The 19230-nt window shown below is 39.5% G+C and overlaps 1 pseudogene; it reads left to right on the top strand.

The window, feature by feature from the left end:
* Positions 1–500: 500 nt before the first annotated feature.
* Positions 501–2485, top strand: LOC148217123 (uncharacterized; annotated as a pseudogene).
* Positions 2486–19230: the final 16745 nt, after the last annotated feature.

The following is a 19230-nucleotide window of genomic DNA, read 5'->3' as shown; positions in this document are numbered from 1 at the left end:
CCATTAATATCTCTATTCCCTTTAGTGGATCCTCCAGAACCAACACCAAGTCATCGGCAAATCCCCTTAACTTATAAGTTTCTTTTTAAATCTTTACTTCCACAATTCTCTCATCTTGTCTTACATCTCTATTCAATATTTCAAGAACTAAAATAAACAGGAGAGAAGACAACGGGCATCCCTGTCTTGTCCCTTTTTATATCTCACATAATAATAATTATTATTACTTTGATGTGGTTGTGGGGCTTGCGTGCTCCAAGGAGGATGAGAGCTATGCCAGAGGTTCAGCCATACTGGATAGGTCTCATCAGAGGAGCCAGACGAAGAGTGTCTCTCCCATAAACAATATGGTGAGATGTAATTTACAGAAACATATACCAGCTTGTTCATCACCCGGGTTAACAAGGACCGCGCTAGGTGTTCTACTTCCCGGACATCTGATGACAAGTGGACTACAGGACTCAGGAAGATTGGTTAACATCTGGCAAAACTACCTGATAATGAAAGATCCAACAAAAGGGGCAGCACCAGGCAACTACAGGCCAATTACCTGCTTACCAACAGCTTTCAAACTGCTAACTGGTGTAGTAGCTGATGCGGTTCAACAGCATCTACTCAAAAACAAGCCTTTTCCATCTGAGCAGAAAGGAAACCACCCAAACAGCAGAGGAACAAAAGATCAGCTCCTAATTGACAAGATGATTTTGGAAAACTGCAAGAGAAGGAAGACCAACCTGGATGTAGCTTGGGTTGATTACAAGAAAGCATTTGACTTCCTGCCACATGACTGGATAATGAAGTGCCTAGAAATAACAGGAGTCAGTAGAAACATCAGAAGCTTTGTGCAAAGATCAATAGCACAATGGAAGACACAGTTGCTGGTCAATAGTGATAGACTGGGAGAGGTTAATATCAAGAGAGGAATCGTTCAAGGAGACTCACTATCACCACTGCTGTTTATCATTGCATTGATGCCTCTGTCAACAGTACTGAACAAGTCAGGCCATGGCTATCAAACATCAAAAACATCTGCCAGGCTATCCCATCTCCTTTACATGGACGACCTGAAGCTGTATGGAAAAACACCATCTGAAATAGAATTGCTGCTCAACACTGTCCAAATATATAGCCAAGATATTGCAATGGAGTTTGGACCGGGCAAATGTGCCACCCTTACCATCAACAGGGGAAAAATAGTAAAAACTAAAGGAATCAAGATGCCCTATGGAAATAACATCAAGACTCTGGATGAAGGAGGTCACTACAAATACCTGGGCATCCTTCAAGCTGACAACATCAAGCACACTGAAATCAAGAAAAAGGTTAATAGACAATACATCATGAGAGTGAAGAAGATCTTAAAGTACAAACTCAGTGGAGAAAATACCATCAAGGCAATTAACACCTGGGCAATTCTAGTCATTAGATACACAGCTGGAATAGTGGACTGGATTCAAGCAGATCTAGAAGCCCTGGACAGGAAGACCAGAAAATAATGACAATTACTCATGCCCTTCATCCACACAGCGATGTTCACAGACTCTACTTACCAAGGAGCATAGATGGGATGGAATGTTGCAAGTACACCAGACAGTTGAAGAAGAAAAAAGGCCATTAGAAAAATATCTAAAGGAGATTGAAGAAGATGCACAAAAGCTAGTACACCATGAAGGCTTACTGAATACTGAAGAGACCAAACTGGCCTATAAGAAAGACCAAATGAAGAATAGAAAAGAAACATGGCAAGGCAAAGTATTACATGGCCAGTACACAAAAAAACTAGCAGGCAAAGCAGATAACAAGAAGACCTGGAAATGGCTAAGAGCAGGAAAGTTGAAGAAAGAGACAGAGGGGATAATCCTGGTTGCACAAGACCAAGCCTTAAGAACAAAAGCATACAAAACCAGAATTGAGAAGACGGCAACAGACAGCAAATGCCATCTCTGAAAAGAAGCTGAAGAAACAGCGGACCACCTAGTCAGCTGCTGCAAGATCACACAGACTGACTACAAACAATGGCATGACAAAGTAGCAACAATGGTGCATTGGAATATCTACAAGAAATACCATTTGCTTGCAAGCAAGAACTGGTGGGACCACATAACAGACAAAATAATAGAAAATGAAGAAGCTAAAGGGCTCTGGGACTTTAGAATTCAAACAGACAAGCACCTACCACATAACAGCCCAGATTTAACAATTGTTGATAGGAAAGACAAAAAAGTTTGGATAGTGGACATTGCTAAAGCTGGAGACAGCAGAATAGAAGAGAAAAAACTGGAGAAAAATCACAAGATACAAAGACCTGCAAATAGAAATAGAATGACTATGGCAAAAGAAAGCAAAGATAGTACCAATAGTAATAGGCGCCCTGGGTGCAATCCCCAAACATCTGGAGCACCATTTGAACACTATCGGCATTGACAAAATCACCATCAGTCAGTTGCAAAAGGCAGCTTTACTTGGAACAGCTTAGATCCTGTGACGATATCTTTAACACCATCAAACAATAAGCCTATCCCAGGTCCTTGGGAAGGACTCGATAGGTGGACAAAAATGCCAAATCCAGTCTAAACATTTGGCCGACTGTGAGACCAATTATAATATAGCATTGTGTTTTGTGGATGACATATATTTTAGATGGTTTTGATGTTAGTAACTGATTAAAGATGTATACCTTGTAAGCATTAAATCAGTGTTATTGTTTCATTCATACTTCCCAAGTAGTGAGAGATTTCAGGAGTAAAGCTCTTACGCAGGATTCCATTTCCCTGGAATGATATTACTGGAAACAGGTAACATCTTCTTTCATCATAGCATTTTTATCCACAGATTTGCAGCAAATTCTGTTCCTCTTTAAATGTCACATGGTCATAGGATACGTGGAATCAAGAATTCAGCTCTCTGTCTAATTCCAGCACAAACTGGCTTTCTGCTGTGCACAAGGACTTCATGCCTTCCCTCTCTTTCTGTGGTGGGGAAAAGGAAGATGAGTTCTCTCTGTTCCTGTATGTATTTCTTCTTGGACTGTTGAAACATAATCATGGCTATTATGGCTTTGGAGATAATTTGGACAAGATAATTCAGAGAACATGGGAGTGTGAATGTGGCCCCTATCTTCATCTCTTTAAAGAAGTCACGTCATTTCCTGGGATAGTGCAGCAACCTTTTGCGGTCGCCATGTAATTCTGGGATCCCCCATAAACTCCAGAGTGTCTTTTCAGAATCAAACCCAAAGCAATTCACAGTCATAAAGGCTGTTAACTATTCTTTCTCAGACTTAAGACTCATTGCTGAAAAGCTTTGGGAATCATCCTAACCAGACCTCAAATCTATTATAAGAAATATATTGTTCATGGCTTAAAATGCTACCATGTTGTCTTGCTGCAAAAAATGAGATGGTGCCTTACTCCTGTTATAAGAGTGACTGGTTCCTCCAAGAATCAACACAACGAAAGGCAGTTGCCATCAGCTTTGCACAATTCAGATAAGTTGGACTTTGATGCCCATAATCTTTAGCCAATCTAAGTTGGCATCAAGCATGGAAAAGCTGAAGCAAGGGTTACAAGGCCAAATCACAGGTATCTGATTCCTACTCACATTTGCATTGAGACAACCAACATAGACTCCATACCTCAGAATGTTTAACAAATGGCTCAATAAAATGAAATCGATATGCAAATTTCAAGGGGGGGAAATTACAGCAGAGGGAAGGCTAGTCACAGTTCTCAATCAAACACAGCAGGTGTTCTCAGACTTCATTAACTCCATGGTGATGTTATATTCTCTTGCATGTAGGTGATGCTTATCTATGCAAATTTCTCTTTATTGCTCACAATTAATCACATTCCATCTTGTTTATCTTTCATAGGTATGATTAAATTTTGATATATTGTATACTGTATGGCAACAGTTATATTAACATATGGTTAGCTCATTCTGTCACTACAAAAGTGATAGAATTGTTATTTTAGACAAATAAGAACACTTTTAAAATAACAAAAAGATCAGAAAAATAAATATGGGATTATGGTACATGATCTCACATCAAAATGATTTTTAATGTGTATGAGGTGATTGAGATACTAACAAATTGGGAAGGTGGGTAATCTGAGTGGTCATTTCTATTTACAATTAACTTTAGTTTAGCTGGATATTAAATACTAATTATGGATTTTCAGGTCACACAAGGATAAGAACTGGGGAGAGTGAATGATCATCCTCAACATAAAAATAACTGTATTTTGCAAAAGGGGGGGGGATATTTTTTTCCCCAAAATATAGGCTTATAGCAGGGTTTATTCATGATTATCATATTTTCTGCTGTAGCTAAAAATCTCATCCCATCATCTCTATTCAATCATTCTGTGTTTCAGGCTTCTGATAAGTTTCCGACAGCAAGAGGCTCCATGGAACTGTACGGCTGGAAATATAATATGTGTCTATAGCTCCACTTTCTCAATACAGTGTAGTGCCTCCGATGTGCAGTATTACACATATGGAGGGGTCCAAGTCTGGGGCAACCTATCTGTAATTCTGGGTTACAGAATAACAGAAAAGCTAGATCTATGCTGCGTATGGGTAAAAATGGTTTTAATACCAAATATGCTGCGTAGCTGTAAAAATGGGTTTAATACCAAATATGAGTCTACTAAGAAAAGACAGGTGTACCATATGTGGAAACGCACACAGTGCAAGGCAAATGAATTGCAGGCTATGCAAATTAAATAGCAAAAGCCCTTCTCCAAAACAACCAATTTTATAGACATACGGCCAGCAGACCATGATAAAAATCTAATGAATTTTACTTTGGTTTGTTTTCCAAATTAGAACACCCCTGGCCACTCTAAGGACTGGAGAGTGGCATGGGAGCGGGTATGCAAAAACCTTTCCACATCCCACATCCCATAGATTCTGTACAAGTGTTGGGACAAGCCCTCAGCAAAGCAAGCACTACCATCTTCATTCAAAAGAAAAGTGATCCTGTTTTTCAGTTGATTCTCCCACTCCGCAGGAAGAATGGCTTATTGCATTCAAAGCAAATTTAAGGGCACTTCTACATCAGGGCCCTGCAGCAGTTTAGAAGCAGCTTTGGACCTGTCATAATGTATTTATGGCTCATTTATGGTGCTCAGTTGTCCTATTTCTGGCCTTGCACCAGCTCACTGCAGAACCTGTGGGCAAGTAATTTCCAGTTGGTGGGAATCCTTGCTTCACCTTCTTCATGTCTCCTGGATTCCACCAAACATTACTCCATTGTTCTTCCCCGCAAGAGTTTCAGTATGCTGTTCCTCAGATTTGTCTACACATATTCTAATCAATGCCTCCCTCTCACCTTACTCCCCATTCCAGTCTTCATAGTAGCATGTAACCATGATTAGATGTTTTGGGGAAAACACCTGGTTGTAAAAATACTAACATGCTATCTTTCCTGCAGTGTGGGAGGAAGGGGCTTTTCAGTGTAAGAGAGGAATGGTGTCACTGCAGCCAGGAAGTTTCTCTTCACAGCCACCACCAGCAGCAACTGCAGGGCAAGTCAAAATAATCTGTCAGATGAAAACAGTGTTCTGCTGTTGCAATCCCTGCCCTCTTTGTATGTCCAAAAGGGTTGGAGCTTGCAACTGACAGTACTGATAATACTGCTTTTGTCATTTTGCTCAGTTCAACCACTCAGAATTTTTTTGCAAGTGATCAGATAAAAACATGCAAAATGTACCAATTATATATGTGGGAGGGTGTATGGGGGTGGGTGGGTTAGAAATTCATTGATTTACTTTTTGTAGGGAATGGGGAGTGAGAAGTTGCTCCAGGTTCTGTGGTAGCTCAGGGAACAGAATACTGATCAGACCCAATTGTTCAGCTGGAGGTGAGCACTGATGGGTTCTCTGCATTTCAAGATCAGCAAAATGAAGCTGATCAAGGGTTGATTTCAACTTCATTTACATGAGATTGGAAACTAAAGAACATGGAACTGAAGTGCCCTTAGTGTTCCTTTCAGATAAATACAGTAGCTTCTTTCACAGAAAGATGGAGGGGACTTCAATTATGGAATTGGCTTGGGGGAAAATTTTAAACACCTCTTTTCTAGTGCCATTTCATTGATTTTCAGTGTCACTATATATGACTCCTAATTTTCAATCAAATACCAACCCCAGTATAAGAGAAGCTGACTTCAGCCTTCCTGTATCACATTTGATTTGGCCCATCGCCTGTAGTTATACATAAGCCCCAAGTATAAACTCTATTGCCTTTAAAGTTCTGGAAAGTGTTGCATGAAAGTTGCTTTCAAAGATACAGGTGTGTTGCTTTGACATATTGTTGAGTGGAATGCTTTTCCCTTGATGATTTTAATCACATCATGCAATCAGCCATTTATGCTTTTGTAAAACACTTGATTTATAAGACATTTTAATTTATTACTCAGTACTCAAGAGCCAACTGTTTGCTCTGCTCCCCTGAACAAAATACCAGCATTGCCTTAAAGGTACCGTTACCCAACACAAATGTTGCCAAATTTCTTATTAGCATTCTAATTATGCTAAACTGTGACTTACCTCAAAGTAACTTCCAGCCTTTTCCTTGCCATATAATCCTTCACTAACCTTTCCGCAACTGATTTTTTTTTTTTTTTTTCCTGTTTTGCAAAGCTTTTGGTTGCTTTAAGCTTCTCTATCTGTAAATCATTGCTTTAGCCGGATTGAATTTTTAAAAAGTTTTTCTGCCCAATTTCATATTCTTAAATGAAGATGCAAAGTTATTTTTCACCCCTCTCACCCTGAGCACTTTCTTTTGTGCTAATTTCTGATACCAGAAATGCAACAAGACATATTTGGAGAGGGGGTTTCCAGAGGCATAAGCAGAACAGCCTTCAGCTGCCTATTCATTTTCTTTTAAAATCTGTATGTTCTTTATGTGTAATTCAGCCATGCCTTGTTTAAACACCTGGAACAGCTGCTGTATGAAGAACTCATACTCTCCTTTCTGAAAAAAAATAAACTATATATTAAGGAAAAGAGTCAGGCTGGAAATGGGGCATGGGACTCTCTTAATTATGGAGTCCTTGGGGTTCTCTGAGCTTGGTTGTTTTCTTGCAGACATTTTGTTACCTGTTTCATGCAGACGTTTGTTTTCTTGCAGACGTTTTGTTACCTGACTAGATAACATCTTCAGTAGCTAGCACTGAAGAAGTTACCTAGCCAGACATGAAATGTCTGCAAGAAAACAACCAAGCTCAGAGAATCTCAAGGACTCCACAGCTCCAAACTGAGCTACATATATTCTCTTCGCTTGGTAGAATAGGATTCCCAGATGTGCTTCTTGGGCACCTTATCGCACTATATCCCACCTGGACTGTCCTTCTGTATGCCCTGCCTGCTCCCCTTCTTCTGAATGCATGATCTGGCTTCATCCCAAAGCAAGGCAGAAACCTCTTGGAAGTCATGTTGAAACTGAGCCTGGGTCTGGAAATGCTTCCCAAAACAAATACAGTACTAAATTTTGTGGTTATGCAAGAACAAACCAAACAGAGCTATAAACTGAGGTTTGGGGGAATACTGAACAATGCAATCCAGAGAGATTGGAGTGGGTTAACACTATCTTTTATCAATCGTATTGATCCTTGGAATGAATATTAGTAAATAGGTTCGCCCCACCCAGGAAGTTGTCTTTAATGCTAATATTAGGGGTAAATACAGAATTCTGGAAACTATAAGAAAGGTTTCTTTCTTTTTAAAAAATGTATCACTTTTTAAAAGAACCAAAAAGAACTGAAAAGAAACATCATTGGATGGGATCAGGTTGGAGATCTGAACATGCAGACAGCCATAGCAACTGGTAGCCCAGACTGGCTTCTAATAAGAAACTGTCCAGCCAAACAGCAGAGATTACAGTAAGCGGTGAGGATTACGAGTATACAAAAAAAGTATAAATTTGCAATTATTGTAATGCAAGTAAAATTTTGTCAGCGGCATCAGCTACTTCTTCACTGATTCCCGCAGTATGCAACAATATAGATAAAGATCCCAAATTGGTCATTGAAGACAGATTTTATTTAAAACCACCCTTTGCAATATACTTACTCTTCATATAGCACTCCCTGAGCATACCAAACTTTTCCAAAAGTTCTTTCGACAATCTTTAAAAACCCCAGATAGTTGGCTGGCATGATTATGCTCATATCTACATTGTAATTTGGGCTGGGAGGATAATGCCTTGACAAAACCCATATAATAAGCGTATAACTGTAGTGAGTTTTCAGCTAGAGATGTCTTAATTCATACTTTAATTCATTTTCCAACAAGGCATAAGCATTGGAAGTTTAAGTTTAGAAATGAAAGAATCTTTTACGATGGCAAAAGGCTCTTAATTTGATATACCTCTGTAACTTAAAACAGAACCTTTTTAATTCTAGCACTTTCAAACTTTAGCAAACCATATAATCATGATTTCTGGACCTTTACAGATTGCAGCAATTGATTCACTTATTCATTCATTCATTCAAATACAACATAACTCGTTCTTCATTCTAAAACGACTCAAAAGAGTATTTTGTGAGTTGGGTGGCTATATGAAATGGATGGGAGGACAGACAGATATTCCAGTTCCAACTGTGAGTTAGGAGAATTATAGGGCACAGACAGACTTCTGCAATAAAGTGCCTGCAGAATAATAAACTGATATAAAATATGTTGCCGTGGCTGCTGAGTCCTATTTTGCCTCAGTAACGAGACAGGAAATGGTGCTGTCCTTCCAGTTTTAATGCAAAACAAGTAAACTGATAGGAAGATTCTCCTGGCTTCAGTCCTTCTGAACAAATGTCACCTGCCAGCAGGAAAGAATCCCAATTGCCTTCCCTAATATGGGTGTGGTGAGGCTGGGACACTGCGTAGAATGGTGTGTTGTATCTATCTATCTATCTATCTATCTATCTATCTATCTATCTATCTATCTATCTATCTATCTATCTATCTATCTATCTATCTATCTCTCTATCTCTCTATCTCTCTATCTCTCTATCTCTCTATCTCTCTATCTCTCTATCTCTCTATCTCTCTATCTATCTATCTATCTATCTATCTATCTATCTATCTATTGATAGATAACATCTATCAAGTTGCCTGAATAACTTGATGTAGTGCTCCATGCCTGAGATGTGTCTGTTGGGCTGTTCCTGAATAAGAGTCTAGCACACTTCTGAAAAAGTGGTAAATCTCTACTCAAAGGTAGCCCAGCCAGCAGGTCCTTGGTGCAGAGGATGGGCATGGAGTGAAGCAGGAGGGCGCTCTGTTGATGCTCTTACTCACTTCATCTGGTAGAGGAGATGTGGTAGCAGAAGCATCAAGAGAACTCCCTCCTGCTTCATTTTAGGCCCCTCCTCTGTGCTGTAATCTTTCAATACTGTTATTCCTTGATATGGGTCTAGTATTCAGTAGTATTCCACTGGGGCACTTCTAGATTTCAGACTGGGAGCTATGACATGCTTGCACTTCAGATGCACCATCTCCATTTTCATCTGGCAACCTGTAAGTTCTCGGTACTTGACAGAAACTCAGTGAAAAACATCATTTCAGGATTGTTCACCTTTTTTGAAAAAACAATAAACAGCACCTAGTTTCAATCTTCTAGCCAAGCTTTGCAAATAGAATTTATAAGCAGAATACTACATTCCATTACTCCCTCCTTCTGTTACCCAATTGAAAATAAGCATTTGAGATTGTAAACTGTGGAATGACTGACCTTTTGTTTGTAGTACTGAATATTATGTAACATAACCTTTTCTACTTAGATATGTATGAACTAAATGTTGGCTTGACACTGTATTTCTGTATTTCTAGACCCTATTTCCTAATTTAGAGTTAAGGAATGGCTTATAGATATGGGGAACAATTTTCTCTCTGTGAATGGTGCTGGCAGGTGGCTTTTCTGTAGTTGGTAAAACCTTTGTCATGTTCAACTCCATAAGGGCCAGCTACATCGGATGGACAGATTCCATGGTGTTTGCTCTTCTTCATCTTTGGCAATCTTCCCTGGCTTGTCTTCCTCTACTTTGTGGTCTTGGGCCACTCTCCAACTAACAACCCTTTAGCAATATAAATACTGCCCAATCCAATTTGGATTTGCCAGCTCACACTGACCTTTATTAAAATCATAAATCTTCAACAGCCAGAGCTGACTAGATCCATCTTAGTTGCCAGCCATTATCTCCATCCCGGATGTCCTTCCCAGAGTTCTTCTGATGATTTAAGACTCTGCCTCTAATGCCAGGCCAGCATCTGCACCCCCTCCCTCTCTCTCCTATGAGAACCATTCCTATGAGAAATTAAACTATGTTCTACTTCCACCTTCTCCTTATCAGCAAAACTAACACAAAGTGTGTGTTTGGGTTTCGCTATGGATATATGAACAGCCATCAGGAAGACATGTATGGATACAGGATGTCACAACTTTGTTGCTGAGTAATGGGATCCATGCTCATGTAATTTTGAAACAAAAATGCCTGTACTGTAGTGGCTGAGCCACAGTTCCTGCTGTAACTTCACCTCACTACAGATTTCCAATAGTACGGATATCTCGCCTGAGCCTTTTCCTGTGTACTCCCCTATTGGCATTTTGCGGGCTCCTTGTCTGGCTGGCTGAGGAAAAAGAGTTGATACCTCTAGCCTAAGTAGGAATGAAAAAGCAGCACCAAAAGCACAGTCAATAGAGGGCAAGTGAATGAACTCCATTCACAGTTAGGGCTGAAAGGGAAGGGTGGTGATGGAAGTGCATGAGCAAGGATGCCAATGCCATTCAGAACTTTAAAGGTGATACTCATCCACTTGAATTGCACTTGGAAAGGAACTGGAAGCCAATGCAGATTGTGCAACAGTGGTATAACATGGGCAACTCGCAAAACACCCAGAACTTCATGACTGCTGCATGCTGGATCAGCTATAATTTCTGGGTGGTCTTCAAGGGCAGCCCCATGTACAGCACGTCTCAGTAATCCAACTGAGAGGAGTCTAAGGCATGAGTGACTGTGAGCAAGGCCTCCTAGTCCAGGAAAGGTACAATTGGCTCACAAGATGAACTTGTGCAAAGACCCCCCACCTGCTCCTTGGGCAGGAGCTAAGAATCCAAGAGGATCCCCAAATTGGTACCAACTCTGTCTAGGGGAGTGCTACCCCTTCAAGAGTCAAAGATGACAATTCACTGGACCCCAGGGGAGTGCCAAAATCCCAAAACCACTCTTTCTTGCCAGGGATGAGTTGTAGTGGATTCCTTCCCATCCAGGCACTGGGTAACAACCTGAATGGCAGTTGTCATCCACCACTAGTTAGTGGATGACAACATACATGCTGGAACAGAGTTCCAGAATCGTGTAATTATGAATCACACAATTAATTATGAATCTCCTATGTGTGATCATGACAGCAATTATAATTGCAGTTAGTACCACCAGAGCTGGAGTTGGAAACAGCTGGAGCACAAGACCATTAATCCAACTGTGAAGACCTGGAATAAGTCAATGGATATAATTGTGACATTGATGTAATACAACAGGGGTCAACGTGGCACCTGGTACAGCCAAAGCTGGAATGCAGAAAGTGGAATGCCATGCTCCCCTCCCACCAATGGCACCACAAGGAAAGGTAAACAACTGTGGGTCCTTGGAGCATTGACTGGTCAGGGCAGCAGTTTTAATGCCTATACAGGAGTCCTCAGGAACAGTAAGAGTAATATACATAGTAAGAAATATGGACGTGGGAAACCCCTTGACAGCAAAGGCAGTGGAAAACATGTAGCGCACCTAATGATGAAAGAACTAGCCACACACAACTGGTTGGCAGTATCAGGTTGTGTTTTCTCTATTTAAATCAATTGTTGTTGCAGCACAGTACTAGTGTTTAATGTTGATGCTTTTAAAGACAGGTCTAGTGGTCTTTCAAGAGGCTTCTAATCCTATGTTTATAAGAAGTCTGCATAAGACTTGACAATGGCTCTGGAAAGCCCTGGTCAGGCATTAGGTGGGCAGAAGCCTTTGCCAAAGCCAGGTGCCTGGTCTCTCCTGCATGTAGACCAGGCCAAAATAGCCGTAGTGGCAGGGATCAGTGGAGGAGGCATCCCCACAGCATCCTAAGTGCCAGGCAGAGCCACCCTTGAGAGCATCAGCAACCTATCATCAATGAAGCCTGCAAGATTGTAACCATACCCAAAATTGTATCAGGAGACAAGGGAAAATACAGTTTTAAAACTAGAATAGCTGAAGATGGCTTTAAGCTGCCTCAGACAATTTCATGGGGACCTGCTGTATAAAAACAGTTTCTAGAACATAGTTGTGCTCTGCTTTGGGGTCGTGAGAGTGAACCCATAATACAATATATCTAGAGGTTAGGGCTCTGTGTGTATCTTAGAGCAGGGTTCTTCAACCTCAGCAACTTTAAGATGAGTGGACCAACTCCCAGAATTCCCCAGCCAGCATGAGAGTTCTGGGAGGTGAAGTCCACCCATCTTAAAGTTGCTGAGGTTGAGGAACCCTGTCTTAGAGACCTGAAAACAGATTGTGATTGTGAAAAAAGATGGGGTTTCTTTAAAGAGTTGTGCTTGCATCCTACTGTTCTGAACTATTTCTTCTGAATCTTTTTTGAAACATGCAAAATTCTATTGGAAGCTATCATCGAGGATGGGTGAAATATAAATGAAATAATTATAATGTCTAGGTAAATGAAAGTATTCACTTGAAGACAAAGTTGGAGCATAAATATTGAAAATGCCCTGCCCTAGGTCTCCATTTATCTCACTTCCAGAGTTATGGGTGAATATCAGGAAAACAAGGATCTCTGTGGATGACAATAATCACAGGAAGATTCATGGACAGGTTTATGCAGGAGAAAACAGATTGTACCATTTAAAGGTCAAAATTAGATTTATTGATACCTACCTATCTACATACACATGCACCTATGTACCCATCACGCAATTCCCTTTCAGGGGAAGTGCAGAAAAAGAATAAGAAACAGTAAGCCAAAGAAATTAAAGGTATGAGATAAGCAAGACAAAAGATAGCTAAATCTACTTTACTTCAAACCATTCACTACACCTCTTCACACCATTCTATCTTGTAAACAATCCTTACTTCCACAGCTTTCATACATCTCCCCATACATCACTTTTGTCCTTTAAACTCACCTTTTCTATTGCAAATCTCCTTAACTCCATCCAGCTTTAACTTCTTTGATCTTCCCTTTCCTCTCAACTCATTTAATCTTCATCCATATGTTACTTTTGCAATTTGATTCTCATTCATTCTCCCTATATTTCTTTTTTACCAGTCATTCACTTGCGTATTTGATCCACATTCATTCAGCACACAGTCATTCTTGACCTTGCAATTTCTTGTTGAAATTACACATGTTTCTTAAATACTCCATTCCTTTGCACCCAACCTACTTTTTCTCCTGATACTCACTCTCACTTCCATACATAACTATTATGAGCAAGTTGTATTTATAGAATCTATCCTACTCCCATTGCTGAATTTATCTGCACCTGCAGTTCCAAACCCAGTTTTTCATGTTTTCCCTACCTTAAGATTCCATAAATCATCCAGGTTCTCTTTGCCTCCAGAAAAAGCCATAGCTGGTACACCAGTCTAACCTATTGAAAGGTGCTATACATCAGAGAAGTAACCTAAACATTCAGTGATAATGTAGGATCCAATAACACTCCAGAATATGGACCTGATCCTGTTGGAGCAGGTGACCCTACTGAGTACAGATTAAGTCCCATCAGGGAAGATAGATTGAATAAAACTAGATAATATTTTCAGCTATGACAATAGCAACATAAAGATAGTGGTGCAAGCCAGTAATATTCCTGTAATATTATTATGAGGACCAGATAGGCTGATCTAGAATCATGTCAACATGCCATTTCATAGATATAGATTTCAGAAGAAGCTATTCTAGCAGAAACAACAAATGCAATACTTATTGGGAATTCTAGGAATTGCATCCCAACACGCCTGAAGTCACCAGACTGGGAAAAGTTGGCATGCTGATTCACTACAAAAGAAGTTGAGCTTTGCAGTTTCTTTTTTTTTATTATAGCCCTTGCTTATAAAACCATACTGTACTGAACTTCCAGTAATATGGCAGTGACTTCACAGCAACTACTTAAATGACTCAAAGCTACTACCATAAATCCGAGCTGTAAGATATTTCTGTGAAACAGATTTCTTTGGCTGTAATCACACTTTTAATGGCAAAGTTGGTTTCATTGAAAAAGAGAAACATTCATATGCAATTGTCACTGGATTTCTACAGTGGAGCTGCCTAAACTGGCCGTCAGCATGAATCATGCTTTTTCTCAGTTGACATTTTATTGTTGCTATTTTCTTCATGAGAGGCACTGAATTTTGACACTTTTTGTGCTAGTGAATCAGAGGGAGTCTTACATAAACATCTTACATAAGAACAGCATGCCCAACTATTATGTTGCTTCTCTTAGTACTTCCGTTAATAGCACTCATTGATTTGTTTGCATAAATTACAAGCTATTCTTCCTCCGTTTAAAGGCCATTTATATTTTGTTCTTGCCCATCTTCCAATATAGACCTCTGAAGTGACACATCCATTTTTCCTGTGCACTGAAAACAACTTTTTGACATCTACTGCATCCAGAGTGTACATCACTACCTTATACATATATCTCATCATGGGTGTGATAAAGGCAACAGTAAATTGGCTTGCAAAGTAGTCTGCGAGTCTACATTTGTGTTTTGTATTTCTGCTTATTAGATATCATTTGAGTAGATACTATAAATTATACACCATATTTTATTGTGTTATACTATAAATGTGAGTACCAATATGTTAGAATAATTGACCCCTTTTGTTAATACAGACATGGTTTTACAGGCTCAGTCTTGTTCAGTTTTAATATATCTTAGGCCCTGTTATCTCCCCTTCCCCCTCCCCCTCCCCTTCCTCTTCTTCCTCCTCCTCCTCCTAGTATTTTCCCACAGGTGCAGGCTTCACTTTTTGAAACAACAAATGCCATTTCATGCGATCAAACACAGCAGCCAAGTCCAACTGGATGATTTTCAGGTCCACATTAATTGTGTCCTACCACCTTTGCTTTGGTCTTCTGCATGGGTGTTTGCCATCAGTGTCCATTTGTATAAGTTGTAAATAGGTTTGGGACAACTGTGTTTTGGTAGCATTTCTGGCATATAGGTGAAAATTTGCAAAAATTGCCTGATACTGTCCTTAACATTAGCAGGGAATGTTGTGGGTGGCATAGCATAACTAAGGCTGGTAATCTTATCTAACTCTTCTCTATGTTATGAAAAGTATTGTGTGAAAGCCTGAACTCACGATAGCCATGATGGGTGACAGAGGTCAATATCTAGGGGCTCATCTGGTGATGACCATGGCATACAGAAGATTGTAACTTGTGAATGTAAAAGGAGTAAGCGATGAAGAGCATAAATTAATGAGTGAGATGAAAGAAAGAAAAATAGATATAATTTGGGTCTCTGAAATAGAGAACGGGGAAGGATATAAGGGAAGGGGAAGAAGAGTAAGGGAAAGGAAGGCAATGTGATCTTGTGGAGCATAACTGATGAATACATGCAGGGAGACAAGGTATAAGTTTAATTATGAATGAAAGGGCTAAAATGTAGGTCAAAAAGTCTCAATTGGTGTCACTAGGTTAAAGAATTCTTAAGTTGGTGATAGTTACAAGTTACATTTGAGGGAACAGAACCAGAGATGAATTTTCAGAAAAATTGTGAAACTTTCTAAATGAATGCAAATCAGGAGAAAAAATTATTCTGTTAGGAGACATTGTCAGAGGATGGGTAAATATAGTAACTAATCCAAACACACACAGAGCTGAAATGTTAATTAAAATGATGGTCATCAGTATATACAAACTAAGACAAACATCAATGGATAAGAATGAATGAGAGAGCACAGAAAAAGCATGTGAGCTATTTGAAAACCCAAGAATGAATTAGAATGGTAACTTCTTAGTAGCTGCTGAGAAAGTGATTTAGGCATAAATATATTCATACACATACAGGGCAAAAGAATGGACCAAACCACTGGAATGGATAAAATCATGATTGATTTGATTGTTTATGAAGAAAGGCTGAGATAATTAGTAACAAAACAAGGGTGATGGGAGGTTCTGAATATGGGAGGTTCTGATCACTTTTTGGTAGTGTCAGGCATGGATCCTGGGAAAAATGGATATGGAAGAAAAGTGAAAGAAATTAGAGTGAAAATAAAAATGTCTGGGGGAGAGAAACTATAGGCCCTACATGAAAAAATATTAGAAGCTAAGCTAATCTCCTGATAGAATGAATGGCAATTGAAGGTAAAGAAAGATGATGTGGAAGGTACTTGGAGCAGAGTTAAAAGAATTATGTTACAGAATGCCACAGGAATGGTGAAGATTAAAAGAAGAAGAAAAATGAAAAGTGATCTTGATGGAAATTTTAAAAAAATAATTTGGGGAATGGGCGAAGAGGGCTAAACACTCAGCTTCCATCGGAGTGAGTGAATTAAAAATTGAAATGATAATATGATTTGAAAGATTTGAGATGAAAGTGAAATCAAGTAATGCTGGAATAAGTATTTTATATGGGAATGATAGTAATATGATGAAGAATGGAACTGAAAAAATCATATCAATGTTTTGTATCAGAGAAAAAAATGGATGAAAACTAAGTAATAAATGCTGTGAGAAGTTTGAAAAATGGTAAGGCTGCAGGAGAACTCTTAAACAGGCAAAATGTTAAAATATGGGTACAGTTGCTTATGGAATGGTTGGGTGGGCAACTTATTTGTGTGAAGAATGTGTCTGTGCCTGAGGATTGGAAGAGTATCATTACTGTTCCCCTATACAAGGGGAAGGTAACAAGAATGAATGCAAAAACTACAGGGGATTAGTTTCTTAAATTTGCCTGGAAAGATTGTCAGAATTCTGATAAAAATTAAAGGTGATGATGAACAAAATTTGGGAAATACAGTATGGCTTTATGTTGGGCAGTAAGTGTTTTTTGCTGTTTAGCCAATCACTGATAAATGTATGACTATGAAAAAGAAAATGTATATTTGTTGTTTTAGAGAAAGGTTATGATTAAAGTGTAAGGCTTGTATTATGGAACTTTTTGCATAAATATGGATTTGAAAGATGATTGCTCAATGTGATAAGAGTAGTATATGATGAAAGTGAAGAGATGTGTGAAAATAAATGGAATACGTTATGAACAGCTCAGCACTGAGTTGGGAGTAAGACAAGGATGTGTGATGTCTCCTTGGTTGTACAATGTGTTTATGGATAAATATATAAGAGATACTTGCAATAATGGTAGAAATATTCAGGCTGGGAAAATGAATGTAAGTGCATTTTTTGCATACCAATGATGTAGTAGTGTTGGTTGACAGGTTGAATGATTTACAGCAAATGTTAGATAGATTGTATGACATAATGAATATGGATATGAAAATTAAAGACCAAGGTACTTACATTTGACAGGGAAAGTGGAATAAACATTTGCAAGTACTTCCTCCCTGCATTATTATCTTTAAGATCATGGGAGTTCACTTTTTCAGTGAATAAAATAAAGATTATCGTTACATTTATAGTCTGCTATTTTAAACTTACTTTTATACAAAAAATGTAATCCAAAATTAACCATTTGAGACTGGGGGCTGAGGCTGTGGTCTAACCAGTTGACTGTCAGTGAACATAGGGAGGTGGGGGTTGAGGTGGGGGGGGTGGGCTTTGGCAATTAATGTGTGGCCCTGCAGACCACAACTTGAGAATCACTGATTTAAGGTATTGGGTTAGAACTGAGAAGACTCAGGTTTAAGTCCACTTTCAGCTATGGAAGCTTGCTAAATCAGTTTGGACTCAGCCCATCCTAACTCACAGGCTTATAGTGGTGGAGATAAAATGAAGGGAGATTCCCATGTAAGCTGTTGTGAGTTCCTGGAGAAAAGGCAGGATATAAATCTAATAAATAAACAAAAACAAATTAATGAAAATAATTAAAAAATGCTGTCATAAAGTAGTGGCATGATCTGAGTATTCTCTGGAAGGCATAAAATGGGGTTGGGGGTTGCAAAGGCAGAGGACACAAATAACTCTCTATTATGAAATGGGCAGAGATCTGTTGATGGAATCTTGTCAGTGATGTATCCATTAGACCAGGGTTTCTCAACCTTGGCAGTTTTCAGATGTGTGGACTTCTGGGAGTTGACGTCTGCACATATGGAAGCTGCCAAGGTTGAGAAATACTGCATTATGCCATTGTCATCAGCCCCACATGCCACTCAAACTTGATTGCCTTCCTTCTCCTGAGGTCAATGAAAGCTGATATGATCAAGTCATCTGTGGACCAATTGAGCCAGATGTTTTTCTCCATGCAACCAATCACACAGTTGTCAACTACAAACTGGGTTGTATGTGCAGGGAGCCAGAAGCCCTCTGTAAGCCCTTCCTTTTCCTTTTCCTTTTCCTTTTCCTCTGCAGTCTGAATTTGTTGTCAGTTTCTCCATGCATTTTTTTTTTTTAATCGGTTCAATCATGTCCGATTCTTGGAGACTGCCTGGACAAGTCCCTGCAGTTTTCTTGGCAAGATTTTTCAGAAGTGGTTTGCCATTGCCTCCTTCCTAGGGCTGAGAGGAAGTGACTGGCACAAGGTCACCCAGCTGGCTTTGTGCCTAAGGCAGGACTCGAACTCCTGGTCTCATGGTTTCTAGCCTGATGCCTTCACCACTACACCAGACTGGCTCTGGTAGCTTGGGTCTAATTAATCTTTTCTGACATGTTCATCCATCTGGGTACCTGCATAAAAGATTGCATGGGTGGTGGGAGAATGGGAGGAACCTTAGTTTTGATCTGATTCTAAGATACGTGGTACCTCTCCAGAATTGCTAAAACATCACCATTCTTCAAATAAAAGGATGGAGGCAGAATGAAACAAGCAATGTGTTCTGCAAGTATGAGGCCTATAGATCCTACATCAATAGCGTAGGATCTTCTTCTTAAAATCAAGACCTTTCCTACAGCTTATTTTGCAGGGAAAAGAGGGGGAGAAAACCTTTTCCTGAATCCCTCTAGAGATGGGCCCTTCAAGGCATGGTCCATCTTTTAAATCAGAATTAGCTATGCACTATTAACTGTCAACAGTTCCTTTGTTCCGCTAATGGGTGTTTGCTATCTCAGCCCTTGTGC

Source organism: Python bivittatus, unplaced genomic scaffold, assembly GCF_059951505.1.
Source record: "Python bivittatus isolate LINGU-HERP-01145 unplaced genomic scaffold, Pbiv_v1 ctg000020_np1212, whole genome shotgun sequence".
NCBI lineage: Eukaryota > Metazoa > Chordata > Lepidosauria > Squamata > Pythonidae > Python > Python bivittatus.
The sequence above is the reverse complement of the archived record's forward strand: the minus strand, read 5'-3'. Positions and strand labels throughout refer to the sequence as shown.